Source organism: Odocoileus virginianus, chromosome 25, assembly GCF_023699985.2.
Source record: "Odocoileus virginianus isolate 20LAN1187 ecotype Illinois chromosome 25, Ovbor_1.2, whole genome shotgun sequence".
In the NCBI taxonomy this organism is placed as follows: Eukaryota; Metazoa; Chordata; class Mammalia; order Artiodactyla; family Cervidae; genus Odocoileus; species Odocoileus virginianus.
In genome coordinates, this window is record NC_069698.1 from 8,409,642 (window position 1) to 8,430,620 (window position 20,979).

Genomic DNA, 20,979 nt, shown 5'->3' on the forward strand with positions numbered 1-20,979 from the left:
TTATTGCAATTATCCTTAATGCATGGTGAAGATGCTAGTATTATGTATAGTCTGTGTTTTTCCCAGTGATTGCTTCTTTTGCTATTGTCATTCTCCTGTGTAGGCGTAAAGAGCCTGTTATTAGTAATAAAACAAATAATGATAAAATAAATGGTCTTGCTTACTCATAAGTATAGGAAAGGCTCATTTGCAGTATTGATGGAGTCAGAAACTTTTCTTTCATTTAGGCCATCCTGTTATAATAGACAATTACTAATGTGCCTGAATGTGGTTGTTTTTCTTTTTCAACATTTCAGCATTGGTCTAGACACATTAGAACAATTAGAACAGTTAAGATTCATTATAGTTGTTTGTTCTGGCTCTGCCTGAGCACTTAACGAACCTTTATTTTCATGTCAAAGAATGTTATATCCCATTTCTATTCCTCTTCTCACAACTTTGGAAATATCCCATTCATCATTTAATTCAGTGTTTTCATTCAATGCTAAATTAGAGTTCAGGACAGTGCAAACCACTGGAGAGAAAAATACCAATAAAACATATGCCTTATATTCAGGGGTCTACAGCTTTTTGAATGAGGTAGACTTGAACACAGATAATTCTGATGTGGAAGCCTGGAGTATTCTCAGATGCAGCTGATTATCTGAGGCTGCCCTGAAATTGGAACCTAAATATTTGTAACTAGTTTTAGGAAAACAAATCAGTTCCAAATAAGGAAGAGCTAGAAACACTCGTTGTATGGGGTTGCATGACCACAGTATCTGAGATGCAGGTTGGGCAAAAATTTGAAAGATTTCATGTAAAGTCATGACTTTGCCCTGTATGTACAAGAGGGGATCTGTAGAAATAAGAAGCAATTGCAAGTTGGAAATAGGAAAGTATAATATTGAAGACTGAAGGGTCAAATGATAAGTTTAACAAGGTAGAAATAGGATGTGATATAGGATATAGGCTGGTAATTGCAGAGAAACCACAAGGGAAGCTTTAAAAGTGATTAATGGTAGCTGCATTGAAAAGAAAGACAATGAGAAAAAAAAAGAGAGAGAGAGAGAAAAGGAGGGAGGTAATAAAAAGGCTTTCCACTGAAGAAACATGGAATTATTGGAATCCATTTAAATAATCTTATTCAGAAGTATGGCCCACCCACTACCCATTCATAACTCTAGTAGATCTATCTTAAAAAATGAGAGTGGGCAAAAAGTTTTCATACAGTGAATGTGAAATTCAATCATAGTCTCATTCGAACTTTTCTTGCCTGTCTCTCCTCATTATCGTGTGGTGAGGGTCACCGTCCACAGCTCTGGCCTCAGAAATGGATGGGGAAACTGTAAAAAGTACTGATAGATGGAAGAATACAAGTGCAGGGCCTCAAGTCGGCTAAGTGGGAGGAAAAATGACCTCTTAGGTCATCTGGTTCTACTATCAGAACCAGAGTTTTGTGTTGGTCAACATGTAGGAAGGAACAAGATGAAAATGCAAGTGTTAGCTAAATATGGGGGGAAGATGTGTTAGAGGGGAGAGAAAAAAGGATGAACTAAAAGCCTAAAGTGTATAAACAAATAATCATGTGTTGGAAGTTATTAGGGTTCTTGCCTCAGGATTAACATGCATGTCCTAATGACAGTCATTGTATATAAAGTCTCTTTATACATAAGGCACGATACCTAATATATACTGTCTTCTGGAATCCTCTTGTTAATGTATCTATAAAATATCCATATGTTTCTAGTTAACACTTTTCTTCAGACTATGTGGGTCTATGTCCTCTTATACTATTCCTTATGCAAGAATAAGAGTCACAATTGTCATTTAAGAAGATATTTATTAAAGTCAACTCAAAGCTACTTGTTACAAATAAATGTATGTATCAACCAAATTAAGCTTTCAAATTTTAGTAGTCTATTGCTAATGTCTCTAAAATAATTCACCTTTAATCACAACATTCCCATAATCATCAAGAATCCAGTATCTTCTCTCTGATAAGGAGGCAGGAAAGAGCACTATAGATGTGTATTCTCGAATCCTGTTTTTCAGTTCTGGAGAAATGAAAGGCCAACACTTAAAATGGCCCCAGACATTGCTAATTAACCAGCAGAAATAGATGATTTCACAATTCTTCTAACTTTTGCTAAGAATTCAGACATTGGTAAAGCCAGTTTTCAGTTCAGCCACAAGCAGCTAGCAAAAATGTCCAAGTTTGGCTATCATGGTAAGTTTAGTTTGCATTATACAAGGGGATATAGGAGAAAAATGAGGAATTAAGATCATGCATTATTCAAAAAACAAATGAAATTTAGAAAATCTCCATTCTTTTTTTCTTGAGTTAAGATATCTTAACCTTACAGTTAGAAAACCAGTTCTCTGACATAAAGAAATTTATTAAGGTTACAGATAATACTAACAGTCATCAGTATTCTCAATGGCAAGTGGTGCGCTTTTATATTATGCTGGTGGGTATTTGTGCACAGGGAGGCGTGTAAAGATATAATAACCCTGAGGCATGCCTTGAGGACTGCTACAGAGGTAAAGAGAAGGTGAGAAAAGAGACAAATAAACTTCATTTGTTTTCCTCTGCTGCCCATCTTTCATTATCAATAGTTTCCTCTAGGTCTGTAGCCATTCATCTTAACAACCCCTAAAACTTTCCTCCCCCGGGTCTTTTCATGTAAGTTATTTAGTGTCACATTGGGTCAGTTCAGTTCAGTTCAGCCACTCAGTCTGTCTGACTCTTGGCGATCTCATGGACTGCAGCATGCCAGACCCCCCTGCCCATCACCAACTCCCGGAGTCTACTCAAACTCATGTCCATCGACTCAGTGATGCCATCCAACTATCACATCCTCTGTCGTCCCCTTCTTCTCCTGCCTTCAATCTTTCCCAGCATCACGGTCTTTTCAAATGAGTCAGTTCTTTGCATCAGGTGGCCAAAGTATTAGAGTTTCAGCTTCAGCATCAGTCCTCCAATGAATACTCAGAACTGATTTCCTTTAAGATGGACTGGCTGGATATCCTTGCAGTCCAAGGGACTCTCAAGAGTCTTCTCCAACACCACAGTTCAAATGCATCAATTTTTTGGTGCTCTGCCTTCTTAATAGTCCAACTCTCACATCCATACATGACCACTGGAAAAACCATAGCTTTAACTAGACAGACTTTGGTTGGCAAAGTAATGTCTCTGCTTTTTAATATGCTGTCTAGGTTGGTCATAACTTTTCTTCCAAGGAGAAAGCATCTTTTTTAATTTCATGGCTGTAGTCACCATCTGCAGTGATTTTGGAGCCCCCCAAAATAAAGTCTGTCACTGTTTCCAGTATTTCCTCATCTATTTGCCATGAAGTGATGGGACAAGATGCCATGAGCTTAGTTTAGTTTTCTGAATGTTGAGTTTTAAGTCAACTTTTTCACTCTCTTCTTTCACTTTCATCAAGAGGCTCTTTAGTTCTTCTTCACTTTCTGCCATAAGGTTAGTGTCATCTGCATATCTGAGGTTATTGATATTTCTCCTAGCAAACTTGATTCTAGCTTGTACTTCATCCAGCCCAGCGTTTCTCATAATGTACTCTGCATATAAGTTAAATAAGCAGGGTGACGATACACAGCCTTGATGTACTCCTTTCCCTCTTTAGAAACAGTCTGTTTTTCCATGTCCAGTTCTAACTGTTGCTTCCTGACCTGCATTCAAATGTCTCAAAAGGCAGGTCAGGTGGTCTGGTATTCCCATCTCTTTAAGAACTTTCCACATTTTGTCATGATCCACAGAGTCAAAGACTTTGGCATAGTCAATAAAACAGAAGTAGATGTTTTTCTGGAACTCTCTTGCTTTTTCGATGATCCAATGGATGTTGGCGATTTGATCTTTGGTTCTTCTGCCTTTTCTAAATTCAGCTCGAACATCTGGAATTTCATGGTTCATGTACTGTTGAAGCCTGGCTTGGAGATTTTTGAGCATAGCGTGTGAGATGAGTGCAATTGTGTGGTAGTTTGAGCATTCTTTGGCATTGTCTTTCTTAGGGGTTGGAATGAAAACTGACCTTTTCCATTCCTTGGCCACAACAGAGTTTTCCAAATTGTATTATCTTCTTTACCCCCACCATAGTTTTGCCCCAGGTAAATAAGAGGGAGAGAACACAGTCCCACCCATCAATGGGAAATTGGATTAGATATTTACTGAACATGGCCCCACCCATCAGAACAAGACCAGTTTCCCCCTCAGTCAGTCTCTCGAGTCAGAAAGCTTCCATAAGCCTCTTATCCGTTTCCATAAGAAGGCAGACAGACTGAAAACCACAGTCACAGTAAACTAACCCATCTGATCACATGGACCACAGCCTTGTCTAAATCAGTGAAACTATGAGCCATGCAGTATAGGGCCACCCAAGACGGACGGGTCATGTTAGAGAGTTCTGGCAAAACACGGTCCACTGGAGAAGGGAATGGCAAACCACTTCAGTGTTCTTGCCTTGAGAACCCCATGAAGAATATGAAAAGGCAAAAAGATAAGACACTGAAAGATTAACCCCTCCAGGTCAATGGTACCCAATATGCTACCGGAGATCAGTGGAGAAATAACTTCAGAAAGAATGAAAAGATGGAGTCAAATACAAAAACAACACCTAGTTGTGGATGTGATGGGTGATGGAAATAAAGTCCCATGCTGTAAAGAGCAATATTGCATAGGAACCTGGAAAATTAAGTCAATGAATCAAGGCAAATTAGAAGTGGTCAAACAGGAGATGGCAAGATTGAACATTGACATTTTAGGAATCAGTGAACTAAAATGGACTGGAATGGGTGAATTTAACTCAGATGACCATTATATTTACTACTGTGGGCAGGAATCCCTTAGAAGAAATAGAGTAGCCATCATAGTCAACAAAAGAGTCCCAAATGCAGGACTTGGATGCAATCTCAAAAATGACAGAATGATCTCTGTTCATTTCCAAGGCAAACCATTCAATATCACAGTCACATTGAATAACATATGACTAAATTGTCAGAAATCTATCTAATCTATAAATTTCTACCATGTATCTTTTCTATGCAACTAAGTCATTGAAGTTTAAAAGTATATTGAAAGGAGACATTTATTAGGGAAATAGTTTTAGTTTCTGATTTCTATTATCATGAACATTTGTTACAAGAAAATAAATCCTCAAAGGAATGTGCATTGCATTAAAAACAGGAGCATAGAACAATGGAATATTGATAGACAGGAAAAGGAGAAGGGAAACTGTTCTGAAACAAACTATTAGAGGCATAATTGGGAAGAGTTGGGTCAAACTTTGAACAAATGTCACATACCCAGAGTAGGAATAGAATCCAGAGAATCCATAAAGGTATCTGATCATGAACCCCAAGCAAGTGATTACTGAAATGTGGAGACTCTCATCCCTGTGTCTCAACTTTTCACTCTGTAATTCAATTTAGTAAGTCTTTATTTTACTACAGGGGTTTCCCTGATGGCTCAGTGGTAAAAGATTTCACCTGCAATGCAGAAGACTCAAGGTTTGATCCCTGAGTCAGGAAGATCCCCTATAGAAGGAAGTAGCAACCCACTCCAGTGTTCTTGTCTGGAAAATCCCATGGACAGAGAAGCCTGGTGGGCCATAGTCCATGGGGTTGCAAAGGACTCAAACCAACATGACCTAGCCACTAAACAACATTCTACTACATGAGCCCCACCAATCCTTAGCTTTTCAGTCCCCAAGCTATGTTATTACAGCCCATGACCCAGCAGTGTCAAGAACTACCTGCAGTGGCTCATAGCCAAGAAGCTGATAACTATCTTCCCTATGCCCCATTAGTGAAGAAGAAAGCAAGAAGCTCTATTCCCATTGACTATGCCCATATCTGTAATCAATCCTACTTCTCCTAGGATCCACTCACCATGGGCCATTAGAATCTATAGAAATATGACAATGATACCTGGCCTAAATATCTGCTTTTTCTAAAGAAACCATATTTTGAGTCTTAATTAAAAATCTCATTTTTCTCCCCCTCCAGACTTTCTAGTGTAGACTGTCATCCATGACTGTGGCTTTAGTTTTTCTCTGTATGCTAGTGACCACCTTCTTACCACCACCACCACCAACATTTTGTCTAAATTTAGTTCAGATCATTTGTCTACTCGTCTAAGCTCCCAACTAGTATATCCAAATGCTTCCTCAATATTGCACTTGGATGTCTGTCTCAAAGAGAGCTAGACTAACCACATACATAATCAAGCTCATTCATTTCTCCTCAAACCTATAGTCTTTTAGTTTTCTCTAATTTTGTGATTAAATCCAAACAGTTATACAAGACTGAAACCTTGACACCCTCGAAACCACATTTAGTTGCCCGTATAATACAGGATTTCTGAAGTTTTATGACATAACATTTATATAGTGCTTAACAAACACCAGATACTTCTGAAAATGAATTACATATATTAACATATTTAATCCTTAACAATACAAAAACAAGTACTATTGCTCCTTTTAACAGATAGGAAGATTTTAATAACCTGCCCACGATCACATGGCTGGTAAGTGTTAGAGGGGTGATCCCACCTGTGCAGTCTGGCTCCAAGCTCCATGCCCTTATTTAGTATACTGTACTAGCTTTTGGGCCATGAATTAGTGACTAACATTTATTAACTCTTTGCTCTGGACCAGGCATAGAGGGTATAATAACATAATAGGTATGTTATTCCTACTTTACAGATGAGGACATTGAGGTACACAGTGGTTAGGTAATTTTTAACCACAATCCTTAACTAGTCAATTGTGGCTCCACAGTTCATTATCTGCATATTGTCATTTCAGATTGCACATTCTTAACAGCCAAACTTCCTGGCACTTTACAACTCTTCCAAAAAAAAAAAAAAAAAAAGCCTAGTTTTGTTCAGAGGAATATAACTTTTGAAGGATAGAAAAGCTAGAAAAGCCCTTTTATTTATAAGTAAATGTTCCATCTCTTTAAGTTCACTATTAAATATGGCAAATGAATTTAAATTAAACTTTTGGTTCTTTTCTGAACCTATTCTCCTAACCTACCTAATGTCCAAATGTTTTTAGCCATGTGCATGCACAAATTCCCAAGAAACTGGAGTTTCTAGAGATTTCCCTGGTAGTCCAGTAGTTAATATTTCACCTTCCAATGCATGGGGTGTGGGTTCAATCCCTGGTCAGGAACTAAGATCCTACATGCCTCATGGCCAAACAATCCAAAGCACACACACAAAAAAAAAAAAAAAAAAAAAAAAAAAACAGATGCAATTGTAACAAATTCAATTAAGACTTTAAAAATGGCCCACATCAAAAATAAATCTTAAAAAAGAAATGGAGTTCCTATTGATGTGCCTTATTTTTTGTCCCTATTTAAATTTTCAACATTGTTTTATTTATACTCAGCAACTTTTATTTCTGAAGGATTTGGCTATTGTGGAGTCAACTATTTGTCTGAATTTTGGAACATAAACAGGCTTATAGGTTTTTCCTCTATTTTTTTTCTTTAAGTAAATGAGAATGCTAAAGGCCCCGCCCCACTGCAAACTTTGAAAAGTAAATTACAGTGCTTGTATCACCTAGGGAGCATATTTTATTTGAATAATAATCATTCTCTTTTGACAATATGTTCCATCCTATTAAAAAAAAAGATGATTTCCAGCAGCTCATAAAAAGGCTCCAAATATTTAATAGACATCATCAAAGATTTTTCCATTACTGTTTCATTTTTACGGATAGAGATCAACAAATATACATATTTAAATTTCCTTTAGGAGTGCTTCAACAATGGGACTTGTTGAAGCACTTATTTACTTCAAAATATATAAATTTTATGTGTGAGGATTATAAATCAAGATTGTTTTTAAATTAGCTATTTCCCAATTAAGATTTTTTGATTGAAATAACATTAATTTTTAATATTTTGTATGACGATCCTGAAGTAGAGTTAAAACGCAGGCCATTCTAAAACAGAAGTATTAATTTTACTTTCAGAATCATAGTAATATCTTGAGGCTTCTAAGATGACTTCTCTGGATTTTGATCACATTGAAAATCAACTAATGATCCTAGTATGAGTCTGCTCACTTGCATAGTTTAGCAAAAAAGTAGATGGAGTTCTACATTATAATAATAGGGTTTTTTTTCCCTCTGTTCTTTTTTTTTTTTTTTTTTGAAAGAATGACTAAAAGAAAAGCAGTTCAAGTGACAATGTTCAAAATCCTAATTAACACATTTGCTATTTAATTAGCTATCTCAGATACAAACACTGCTACTAGGAGACCACATCAAAGGGAACGATTTTTTCTCTGCCTCACACACACTCTTCCTTCCCCTACAAAAGTCTTATCTGATAGAAGGAGATGAAAAACTTATCCCAGGTCTTACTTGGAAAGGAAAAAAGCGGGCTGATAAGTGCCCTCTCCTCTAATTTATTTATCTTCTTTGCTATTTGTAATATCCTTTCCTGTTTCCAATTGGGCTTCCCTGATGGCTCATGGTAAAGTGTCTGCCTGCAATGCAGGAGGCCTGGGTTCAATCCCTGGGTCAGGGAAGATCCCCTGGAGAAGGATATGGCAACCCACTCCAGTACTCTTGCCTGGAAAATCCCATGGACAGAGGAGCCTGGTAAGTTACAGTCCATTGGATTGCAAAGAGTCGGACATGACGGAGAGACTTCACTTCACTTCCTCTTTCCAAAGAGGTTCCCTTTAAAAAAAAAAGAAAGAAAGACTGTCAAAGAGGTTCCCTTGTAATTAGTAAAGTAAAAAGAAAGGGGAAGTTCTTTAATTCTGAAGAAGCTCAGATGCCAGAATATGGGAAGGGTCAGTTCATGCTGCCCTAGAGAAGTTCTAGAAGGCCATTTTTCCTGTCCTCATCTGGGAAGTTGGACAGTTGGCTAGCTCTCAAACTCTGAGAGATTCAAGTCTATTAAAAACTTCTATAATTTATATCATTCCTTTCATCCTCAAAGTGCTTTGCAAATATTAATTAATTAAGTGAAAGCAACTTGTGAATTAACGCATACTTACAAAACTGTCTGTCATTCTCAAGATATACTTGTCCTTGTTTGTTTATTATTTCGTTACTAGGTTTATGGGCAGATATTTTATTTTAACATTATTATTCAAGACACTAAGGCCACAGGAACAGAAATGCCTTGGTAAAGTCACCCACTCACTATGCTATAAAAAGACTCAAATCCACCCCAACACCTCCTCCACACTCAACCTAATTCATTTGAGAAGAACAATTAGAAGAGGTTTAGCTATAGAAACTAGAAAGTCCTTTAAAAAGATAAAAATTCTCTTAAACTTATCTCTTTTTATTCTCATTATTTTATTTAAAGACAGTAAACTTGGATTCTATAGGCAGAAGGAAATGGCAATATATATTAATATATTCATATATAATATATTTAGAAAAATCTAAAATTTCAAGACTCTCTTTGTAAAATGCTAAGTAGGTTAATAGGAAAAGTAGGTTAATATAAAATTTCATCCAGAAACTTCACATGCATATGCAAAACTTTTCAAGAGCTTAAATGTCTTCTTGAAAAATTAAAAGGTCACAACTCCAAATATTACTCCTAATTTATCAAATTTCCAAGTTCAATATGTATTAATTCACATGTATCATTGCCCAACCAGGAAGAGATGCGGGAAGGAAGGCTGAGATTAAGCAGTTATCTTTTTTAAGCTGCATTCTGAAAAATCTCTTTAAGAGAGAAAACATCTTATTAATAAATTGAGAAAGATTCAGAAACATACCTCTTTTTTCCCAAGTAGCATGCAAAATTTTTAGTTGATCAAAGTAACTACCCTGCCAATTTGTACTAGATAAAAGACTAAAATTCTTCAGGGATAATTCATGTGCTGATTCTGGGGAGAAACGACATGAACAGCTAATAAATAGACACATCTACCCATTTTTTGCAACATGTGACCATGGTTAATAGCTAATTAATGCTAATAGTGAAAAGATGAGTAGTATTAACATTTGCAATTGTGGAAGGACCAGTACAATAAAATCCTTTTACTTTTAGTGGACATAAAAGCAAAATTGTTTTAACCATGAGATTATTGACACTTGAAGTAGAATTTAAGATCTGAAAGAGCTAAAGTGTCCAGTTTCCTCAGTATATAACTGAAGATAAAAGTTCTGAAAGGTTAGATACTAGCAAAGTCAAAAAGCAGCTTTGTAAGAGAAGTTAGAATAAAATTATGGTAGGTGATCTTTCCACTTCAGCAGGCTATTCTACATCTAATTTAAGAAGGCTGCAAAACAGGCACTGTTTCAGCATATTTTGCTATGTTGATACAGAAATATTTGCTATGTGAAGAGATGCTATCTAGCATAATGTCACCTACCTTTAGTTTCCCTGAGTTGTAAAAGAGGGGATTGTTTGTCATTACAGAAATTTCTCTTTGCTAGTTTCTGAGAGGTGGTGATATTTTATTAATATTGAAGTTTTGTTTGACCATGACTTTCTTAGTTTCTGAAGTCACAGTACTGCTAACTATTATGATTTATTTCCTATATTAATAGTCAAAAGAAATGATAAATTGTACTTAGAGACTGCTAAAAAGAAAAATGCATTTTTTCCCACCAAAATCATGTACCCTGCACACTCTGACTTCACAGATCTCAAAGGTTCTCACAGGTTCAAAACTATTATTTCTGTTGGCTTATATTTTAGAAAACCTCAGTTGTTACAGTTTAATCCCTTTTCTTCAGGGTCTAATCTCTTTCCTGTGACCCAAGATATTTCTGAAAATCTTATAACTGAACACGTTCATTCTTAGTTTAGGTCCTGAACAATCACTAAAGTTAACATCTTTGAACAATTGATCTTGCTTAACAACAATGCAGTAATTTTCTGCCAGCCTTGGTTAATATCTCAAGTTGCTAGAGACACTTTATAGGAATAGAAGTATTGCTAACTAAAGCTCTTCTGAAATACAAAAGCATGATAATGGCAGCAGCCAATAGCATTGCTAAACCATAGCAAGTCACAATGACAAATCAGATTTGTCTGAATGTTTTAATCTCTGTATGAATCTGTGCATGCCTGCCTATTATGATCTATGTTTCTTAGTCATGACAGAGAGGTTTAAGACAACTACAATTACAAGCTCTACTCAAGGCAAATGGGTCCCACATTATCAGACATTCATGCCAGGAAATAGATTGGTAGAGCATTAGAATTGAATTAAAAGAATGCTTCCCACTCTCAGACTTCCTTATTCTTGTGTTTATTATCTCCAATATGGATTTTAATGATGTTTTAACTATTGTTTATTGTTATTATCTCATTTTAATTGTGTACTTGATGCCCCCAGTACCTTGATCAGGAGAATGTAACACAATAAAATTACCTTGACGCACAAAACTACAGGTGGTGTTTAAATTAGTTTGTCTTGTCTCTCCATGAAATCATAAAAGTACTTAATTATTTCTCCTCTTTTGCTCAATTTCTTTGTCCCCTGTGACACTCAATCTAGAAAAAGCCTGCAATTAACATATTTTTCAAGAAACTTGTGCCTCTCTACCTCAAATATATCTTTTGAAGGTAACACAATTTGCAGTGATCTCAAATATGCATGAAAGATTTTAGCCAGATTTATTTCTCAACTATTTTTGTCTTCCCCAGAGACAAAAATCTCTCACAAAATATCTATTATATAATTATATTAACAATGTCAATAATGTCATTTTATAATACCTTATGAATGAGAATGTATGTGTATATCCAGCAGGTAGTCTTGACAGTAACCATAGAAACAAGACGCCTGTAATACTTTCACAACTTACATCGCCTACTCTGTGCTAAGGGCTGTGGATACAGAGATTAAACACAGCAGCTTTCACTGTGATGTCAGATTCTGACTTAGGCAACCTAAAGTGTTGGAAAGAACTAACCTCGTGTCAACTTTATGTTAAGGGTTTTACATGGATTATTTCTACTAGTTATATTTTCTCAGCCATCCTAGTCATGGCACTGTTCTCTTCCATTTTACCGATGAGACAAATGGGTGTCACAGCAGTTAAATAAGTTGTCTGAGATTAAAGTGCAGTATGTGATAGAGCCAGGATTCTAACTCACGACTCATAGAAGCCATGTTCTCTACACTAGGCTGGACATCCCCTCTGGAAGTCATGTGAAAGCTTCACCATGTTAGAATTTTGCAGTTTGTAGTTTGATGTGAAGGAAGTGGGAAACCATGACCTAGGCTTAGATATCCTTCTCACAGGGTACTGTTGATTGCTTTGGGGAAGGCATATTGTCTAAGCAAAGTTATGTTCTACATAAGGAAAATCTACCCATAACAGGTATTTTATTTGTATTTTCTACAATTTCAACACAACTGTCCTAATTAGTTTCTTAAGAGCTATGCCCTATAAGAATGACAGCAGTGTAATAATGTAGTCAGAACTGCATTAATCTCAGGAATGCTATAATTATCTAAAATTCAAGATAAATGGATATTTCACCACATACCTTCAGAAATTCTTACTTATGAACTTTTCCACAGAGTTAGTAACCTGAAGCTTATTATGAAAACCTCTGTATATCCACAAAATGCATAAATTAGCAGTTCACCTAAACTTACAGATATTTAAAAATGGGTTTTTCTGAAGTTCTGCATAGACTCTAAAATGTGTCTTAAGTGGATTCTATAGCACAACTGAGATTTCTTGAGACACCTCTGTTACTAGTTATTGATGATTTCTCTCAAGACATTTACACAAACAAGGAGGAGCACAAAAGTAATTTTTCAAAGTGATGCTAGTGACTAATGGGCTTATTTACTAATATTTTCAGTTATTGCAATTTAAACCATCCTTCAGTCAAATTACAAATTACTTCCTAATGTGGATCTTTGAAGTCATTCAAGAGTAGGTAAATCCCTAGTATTAAATTCACTAAATCTGCATCTTTTGTCTTGAAATTTCATTGATTGCATGAAAATGATAAAAAATCCCAACACTGAAATTAATTTTGATGATGATATGGGTGTAACCTGGCCTCCCTGGTGGTTCAGGGGTAGAGAGTCTGCCTGCAATTCAGGAGATGTGGGTTCGATCCTTGGATCAGGAAGCTCTCCTGGAGAAGCAAGCGGCAAGACACTCCAGTATTTTGGCCTCTGGGAAACCCCATGGACAGAGGAGACTGGAGGGCTACAGTCATGGGGTGGCTAAAGAGTCAGATACAGCTCAGAGACTAAACAACAACAGACAACAGGAATAATCTAGGAGACAAAAATTATATTCGGTGGATTGTAAATAGTGATTCCACAAAGCATCAGAAATCAACACTTGCCTTGCTAGACATAAGAAGCTGCCTATAATTCTCTGCCTCCACCATCACTATTACGTGTCCTAGGAGATGGCCAAAATGCTGCTACTGATGTTGTTTTCTAAGCAACATCAGTAGCAATTATAGCATCTGCACATTGTGTCAATGTTTGCCTTTAGGATAATATGATTCTTATACACTCTACTGTTTTAATAAAAGTGTTAGCAAGTATAGATTGATTCAACATTAGGCCTGCTGCTGCTGCTGCTGTCACTTCAGTCGTGTCTGACTCTGCAGCCCCATAGACGGCAGCCCACCAGGCTCCCCCGTCCCTGGGATTCTCCAGGCAAGAACACTGGAGTGGGTTGCCATTTCCTTCTCCAGTGCTTGAAAGTGAAAAGTGAAAGTGAAGGTGCTCAGTCGTGTCCAGATTCTTAGTGACCCCATGGACTGCAGCCCACCAGGCTCCTCTGACCTGGGATTTTCTATGTCTGACCAGGGGATTTTCCAGGCAAGAGTACTAGAGTGGAGTGCCATCGCCTTATCTGCAATATTAGGTCATGCATGTAGTAATCAAGCTAATGGATCCAGACTTCAAGCATGATAATTACAGATAGCAAATGATTAGAAAGGGTGGCATTGAGCCAAGATCTCAGAAGATGAAAACTAAGGATACATTTTAAGTAGAATGTGTGAGATACGTAGGTGAAATGAAACAAAGGAAAAGCAATTTAAAAACTAAAAAAATTTTTATTTGCCATGCAGCACATAAAACCAAGATTCAGTCTTTGTAGCTTGGCTTTGACTGTGATATTTATAGAGTGCAACACTAGAAAGTTTAAAGCAGGTGTGTAAAGGTGCAGAGGAAATCTCATGAGGCAGAGGAGTGGAATAGTTGAGGCAGATTGATTCTGACATTTGTAGATGTAAAGGCTAGGAGAAATCACTATAGAACCAAAATTTTTAACTTGAGGACACTAAGACAAAAAAAAAATTAAAGCCTTTAGAAATAAAGATATATCTCATTAAGAGATGCAATTTTACTTCTCTGTCTTGTGAAGTGATATTTTCTGCATTAATATAACTGCATTTCAGGGAAGTAGCTAAATTTTTTATGTCAGAGGTGAGTGAAAGAAAACATGTTACTACAGGATGTAGGGCATCACAAGGAAATGGTGCTTTAAAAGATGCTTTAGTAAAATTTAAACAAAATAAATGTTGAAGTTTGTATGCTAGCATCTCTCCAGGTAGAGAGGGAATGTGTCCAAAATGCATTCCAAACTTTTGAAAAGTAGAGAAGAAAATGGTGTCATATTTTACAGCTGGAAAAGAGTGGAAAAGACTGTTGGAGTTAGATTAAGAGAGCTCTCACTTTTGACTTTGTTCCTTTTGCTGTCTTCAAGCATCTGTCACAGACACATTTGGCACAACTGGTCTTTTGCTTCTTTCCTTTATCTTTTTGTCAGTTCAACAAATCCTATTTTCTTTGCCTTCATTTAATGAGAATCAAGTTCACTTTTTAAGTTTAGCTAGTGTTTCAATGACAAGACATTTATGGGAAAACTCATGATGTATCTCTTATTATGCAAGGTATATAAGGGGTTTGAAGAGATTAAAGCTTACATATAGGACAAGTCACTAGGGCACAATTAAATTTTGAATTATGGCATGATTATAAACATAAAAGGAGTACAATGATGGAAGAGATTATTTGTGAATTGACATAATCAAAGAAATCAGTGCTGAAGCATAACTAGAAAGCTGCACTATGGGAGGTATGATATTTGCTCTATGGACACATATACTGTTGAGTAAAGCAGGAAAGATATCACATAAGTATAAGGCAGATCCAGGATAAAATAAAATGTATACTCCAAGGATAAAGAAGAGTTCTTAATTTTAGGAGGATTTATTCCAGAACAGAGCAAGAATAGGGAGACAGAAGAAATTGAGTTGCTTTATGAAGTGAGGAGATAGAAAGTTCTGATAAACCACAGTGAAGCTGAACTCCAGGGATTGCAGTAAAAAGTATAACTACTTAGTAAATGTCAGGGAGAGTCTCCTACCCACTATAGCAGGCAGTGTTTCCTCTAGCCCAGGAGCCCCAACCTCTGGGACCTAATGCCTGATGATCTGAGGTGGAGCTGATGTAAAAATGAGAGAAATAAAGTGTACAACAAGTGTAATACACTTGAATCACCCTGAAACCACCCCCACCCCCACCCTGCTCCATGGACAAATTGTCTTCCACAAAACCAGTCCATGTTTCCAAAAAGGTTGGGGACCACTGCTTTAGCCCATCTCCTTTCTCTGATTCAGACCCATCCAGAAGTCACATAGTTTTGGCAGGTTATGGAGGAGAAGCAGGATTGTAGCTTTTTATTAAGAAAAAGGAAGGAGGGAGCAAAGCAAGCAATGGAAATAGGAACCTGCTTCTCCTTCCACTGGGCTTGCTGGTATGAGCTGACGTCCTCCTGCCTAGACAAGCTGCCGGCATAGTGACAGCTTGTTAGGAGTTTTTGTGCTCACAGAGAGGTTTGTCTTTGAAAGAGTCAGCTGTCGACCTGTTGGAATGACACCACTGCTAAGAGTCTAGCCCGCTCTGGCCTTACGGCTCTTATTTGATGTCCAAATTCCTGACAGTTGAGGCTAACTTTAGGCAAAATCAGAATGTAAGCCAATTTTATTTTTCATTTCTAGGAAAATAAGCACTGTGGAGTTGATGTACCAGTGCTTCTGGGGGCCAGTTCTCAAGGACCTCAAGAATGCAAGAAAGTGTGGTGAGAGATGGAGAAATGATTATCGTCTCAAGGCCGCATTCACTTGAAAGAACCACCTATAATTAAACAGGTAAGAAGGTAAGCTTGTGCCACGTCCTGGCTGCTCTGCTCATAGTGTGACCTTGGCCAAGTCTTTCTGCTTCTTTGTGCCTCTGTTTCCCTTTCTGTGAAATGGGGATGACAATGGTACGTTCCACTTGGTGTTGTTGTGAGGATAAATGATGTAATGTGCTTAGTATGAGGGGCTTTGTAAGCACTACATAAATTTCGTTAAAAATTATATTGAAACTCAGTTTGCCAATACTGTACAAATATCTCTTCATGGTATCCTGGAAGCTGTTTCCATTACAATCCTCATTTCATGGGTGAAACTGAGGCTTGACAATTTTTTTGTAACTCTCTCAAGATCATAGAATGTGTAAAGGCTCAAAATAATCCCATCTAATCCTGAAACTTTGCCTCATTTTTACCCATTCCATCTCTGAAATGTGACCCTTAAATCCAAACACATCTTTTTGTATCTTGGACTATACAAACCTAAAGAAAGTGGAAGAGGAGGGACAAGGTAGTTGACATTTTGCAACTTTCTATACATTTTAGGCTATACTCTAGACTCACTGGAAAAGACCCTGATGCTGGGAGGGATTGGGGGCAGGAGGAGAAGGGGACGACAGAGGATGAGATGGCTGGATGGCATCACCGACTCGATGGGCATGGGTTTGGGTAAACTCCGGGAGCTGGTGATGGATAGGGAGGCCTGGCGTGCTGCGATTCATGGGTTCGCAGAGTCGGACACGACTGAGCAACTGAACTGAACTGAACTAGACTCATTTGAGATGTAGTACTCTTTGCACTATTAATCAGCAGTACTTATCCCCACCTTTCTCCACTTCAACGGCATTATCTAAATATATTGTACCAAAATGTTGTGCTAGTTATGTTATTGATATTTCCCAAAAAAGGTGTGCTAAAATCTAAGTCTCTCTCTCTCCTTTTTTTTTTTTTTACTATGCCTGCATTAACCTAAATTTCTTTCCTTTAGTGTTGCACCCACATTTAAGCAACAATGCAGTGACACTCATAATTCAGAAAGCATGAAAGGTGAAGGAGTCTAATTGGGAAAATAGGCATAGGAAGACTCAGAGCATGCATGCTACAGCCAAGTTCAAACTGTACATTGTTTCTTTCCAGATATTCCACACTAATAGCACAAAAAAATAACATCTTCATTAACACATAACCATAACAATGTCATAGCCTATTCATGAGAGAACAGGTGTTACATTTTAGGAGTGTGTATTGTTCATATGGTGTTTATGTCTTTCAAGTTCGTTTGATATTCCAGAAACGATGTGACCGGGACTTGTGAATAAAATCAGAAACATTTTCTTTTATTTTCATTTTATTATACATATTTTTTCTCATTATTTTTATTGAGATGAAATATAAAGGTAAACTCTATGTATCTTATGAACACACACACTAATTATGCATAGGAAAATCAATTAACTACGTGGAACACTTTTTACTTTTATATTCTTATTTTTCCTCTGATTCCTGTTGTTTCAAGTGGCTAGAATTTGTTCAGTTACTTTGAAATAGAATGATGATATTACTAACTGTAAACAGGGAATAATGAAAGCATATAGAGATTTAAGAAGAGTAAGACCAAAAATATGAAAAATTAAAAAAAAATTACCTCCTTTAGAAATACCCTAGACATTCTAATATGATAAATTACAATACTACTCATTTGAGTTTTATCTACTAAATAACTACAAAAGAAACCATGACTTTTGATGATAAATAAAACATATACTTGTACACATATAAGATGAAGAAAATATTAATAGCTCTTATTAGTAAATGGTAATTTCCCCTCTGTTGTGACATAATTATATTTTTCCTTTAACCTAGTTTTCATTATAAATTGGATGAGTTGTACCTAAAATGTGGACTGGAAGAATTTTAATTAGTTAATTCTTAGAGAGAGAAATATAAAGAAAGCTAACTTAGTACAGTAGGGTGTTCTGAAGTTATAAAGTTTAAATATATTCTTTAATTTATATTATATATAATTTATATGATATATATAATTTAATAGATATATTATTTTAATATATATATAATATGTATATACATATATATATTTTGTTTCCTTGCTAAAGTCATGTTCAACTCTGCAACCCCATGAACTGCAACACACCAGGCTTCCCTGTTTCACTATCTCCCTGAGTTTTGCTCAAACTCATATCCATTAAGTCAGTGATGCCATCTAATCATCTCAGCCTCTGTTGCCCCTCTATCCTCTTGCCCTCAATCTTTCCCAGCATCCAGGTCTTTTTCAATGAGTCAGCTCTTAGCATCAGATGGCCAGAGTATTGAAGCTTCAGCCTTAGCACCAGTCCTTCCAATGAATATTCAGGATTGATTGCCGTTAGGATTGATTGTTTTGATCTCCTTGCATTCCAGTGGGACTCTCAAGAGTCTTCTCCAGCACCACAGTTCAAAACCATCAACTTTTTGGCACTCTGCATTCTTTATGATCCTAGTTCCTCTTCACTTTTTGCCATTAAAGTGATATCATTTGCATATCTGAGGTTATTGATATTTCTCCAGGAAATTTTGATTCTAGCTTGTGAGTCATCCAGCCCAGCATTTCATATGATGTACTCTGCATAGAAGTTAAACAAGCAGGGTGACAATATCCAGCCTTGATGTATTCCTTTCCCACTTTTGAACCAATCCATTGTTCCATGTATAGTTCTAACTCTTGCTTCTTGCTCTGCATAGAGGTTTCTCACAAGGCAGGTAATATGGTCTGGTATTCCCATGTCTTTGAGAATATTCCACAGTTTGTTGTGATCCAAACAGTCAAAGGTTTTAGCATAATCAATGATGCAGAAGTAGATGATTTTTTAGAATGTCCTTGCTTTTTCTATGATCCAGTGGATGTTGACAATTTGATCTCTGGTTCCTCTGCCTTTTCTAAATCCAGATTGCATGTCTGGAAGTTCTCAGTTCACATACTGTTGAAGCCTAGCTTGAAGGATTTTGAGCATAATCTTGCTAGCATGTGAAATGAGTACAATTATACAGTAATTAAAACACTCCTTGACATTGCCTTTCTTTGGTATTGGAATGAAAACTGACCTTTTCCAGTCCTGTGGCCACTGCTGAGTTTTACAAATTTTCTGGCCTATTAAGTTACCATTTCAACAGCATCATCCTTTAGGATTTGAAATAGCTCAGCTGGAATTCTATCACCTCCACACAAACTTTGTTCGTAGCAATGCTTCCTAAAGCTCTCTTGACTTAACACTCCAGGATGTCTGGCTCTAGGTGAGTGACCACACCACTGTGTTTGTCTGGGTCATTAAGAGCTCTTTTGTACATTTCTTCTGTGTATTCAGATAAAAAAATCAAATATATTAAGTTAAATAAGCCACTGTGTCACTAATCACAGTCATGGTGGTTTGGGGATATCTGATAATGATACTTATAGACTGTACAATTTTACTACATTTAATCTCAATGCCTAGTTTTCAAACATACTTTTAAAGGATAGTAAATTCATTTGTATAAGGCTCTATGTTTCTTTAAGCTAGAAAGGTATCATTTAATCATTCACCTCTTCCTTTATACTTAATGGTAAAACATCAAATTCTGCTGCTATGTTTGGAAAAAAAAGCAAGAGTTCCTACTCAAATCACATATATTAAATATAATACTGGAAGTTCCAGTCATTGCAACAGGGCAAATAAAATATATACATATATGTCTGTATATTAATATATATGTTTTTTTTTATGTAAGGAAAAAACAAACATTAACAGTTTTTTTATTTACCAGTGGTATGTTTATTTTATATAAAAATCTTGGAAATCTATGAATAAGTAAGAAAAATAATAAATTAATTTTCTAGGTCATACAAGGATACAAGGTTAATATTAAAACTCAATTTTAATTTTTATGTACTCACCTCAACATTTAGCTAATAGAATAACACCAAAACATTAAATATAAAAGAATACATTTTTTAAAATACATACAAGTTTTCTAGGCAACAAATTCAAATATATTTTGAGAAAATAGAGATAAACTAAATGGAGCCATATACCATGTTCATGATTTAGAAACATTTCAAATTTATAAATTTTAATTATACCAAATTAACATCAAAGTTACTGCACTGAAAAGTCCTGCAGCTTTTCAGAGAAAATTGATAAATTATTTGTAAAATATTTCTGAAACAACTAAAAGAGTGAAAGAAAAAAAATTAAATAGGAAAAAAAACAAATTTGGAAGATTTACTCTACCTGATTTCAAGACTTACTAAAAACTACTGTAATCAGGAGAGTGTACCGTTACCACAAAGACAGAGATACAGATTAAGAAGATATAATAGAGAGTCTATAAATATATATGTATGTATTTGTTTTTGAGAAATATTTTAGAGCAATTCTCTGGGATAAGAAAATGATTCTATGAGCCCTGGATATCCACATGGGAAACAAATGAACACTGAACCTTAGTTTGAAATAGACCACAGACTAATAATAAAAGCTAAAAGTTTTACCGTATCAAGTCAAAGGTACAGAATTTGTATCTAACTGGTGGAAATACTTTTGCTTTCACCTCAAGGCAACCTATTATTTACAATAATTGGTACCAAGAGAGCCAATTCGCTGTAGATTATATCCTCTGCTCTTACTGGAATTAAAATTTTAAATTAATGAATTAAAATTTCTTTTACTTTTTAAAATTCTAAAAATTTTACAGTTTTACAAAATTTTAAGTATACATCATCCAAGTTTAAAATTCATTTGAAAATGCTAAAATATTCACAAACAAATGAAAGCAAAAATTATGCACATCAAAACATGTAGCATGTATCTACTTCATTGTTTAT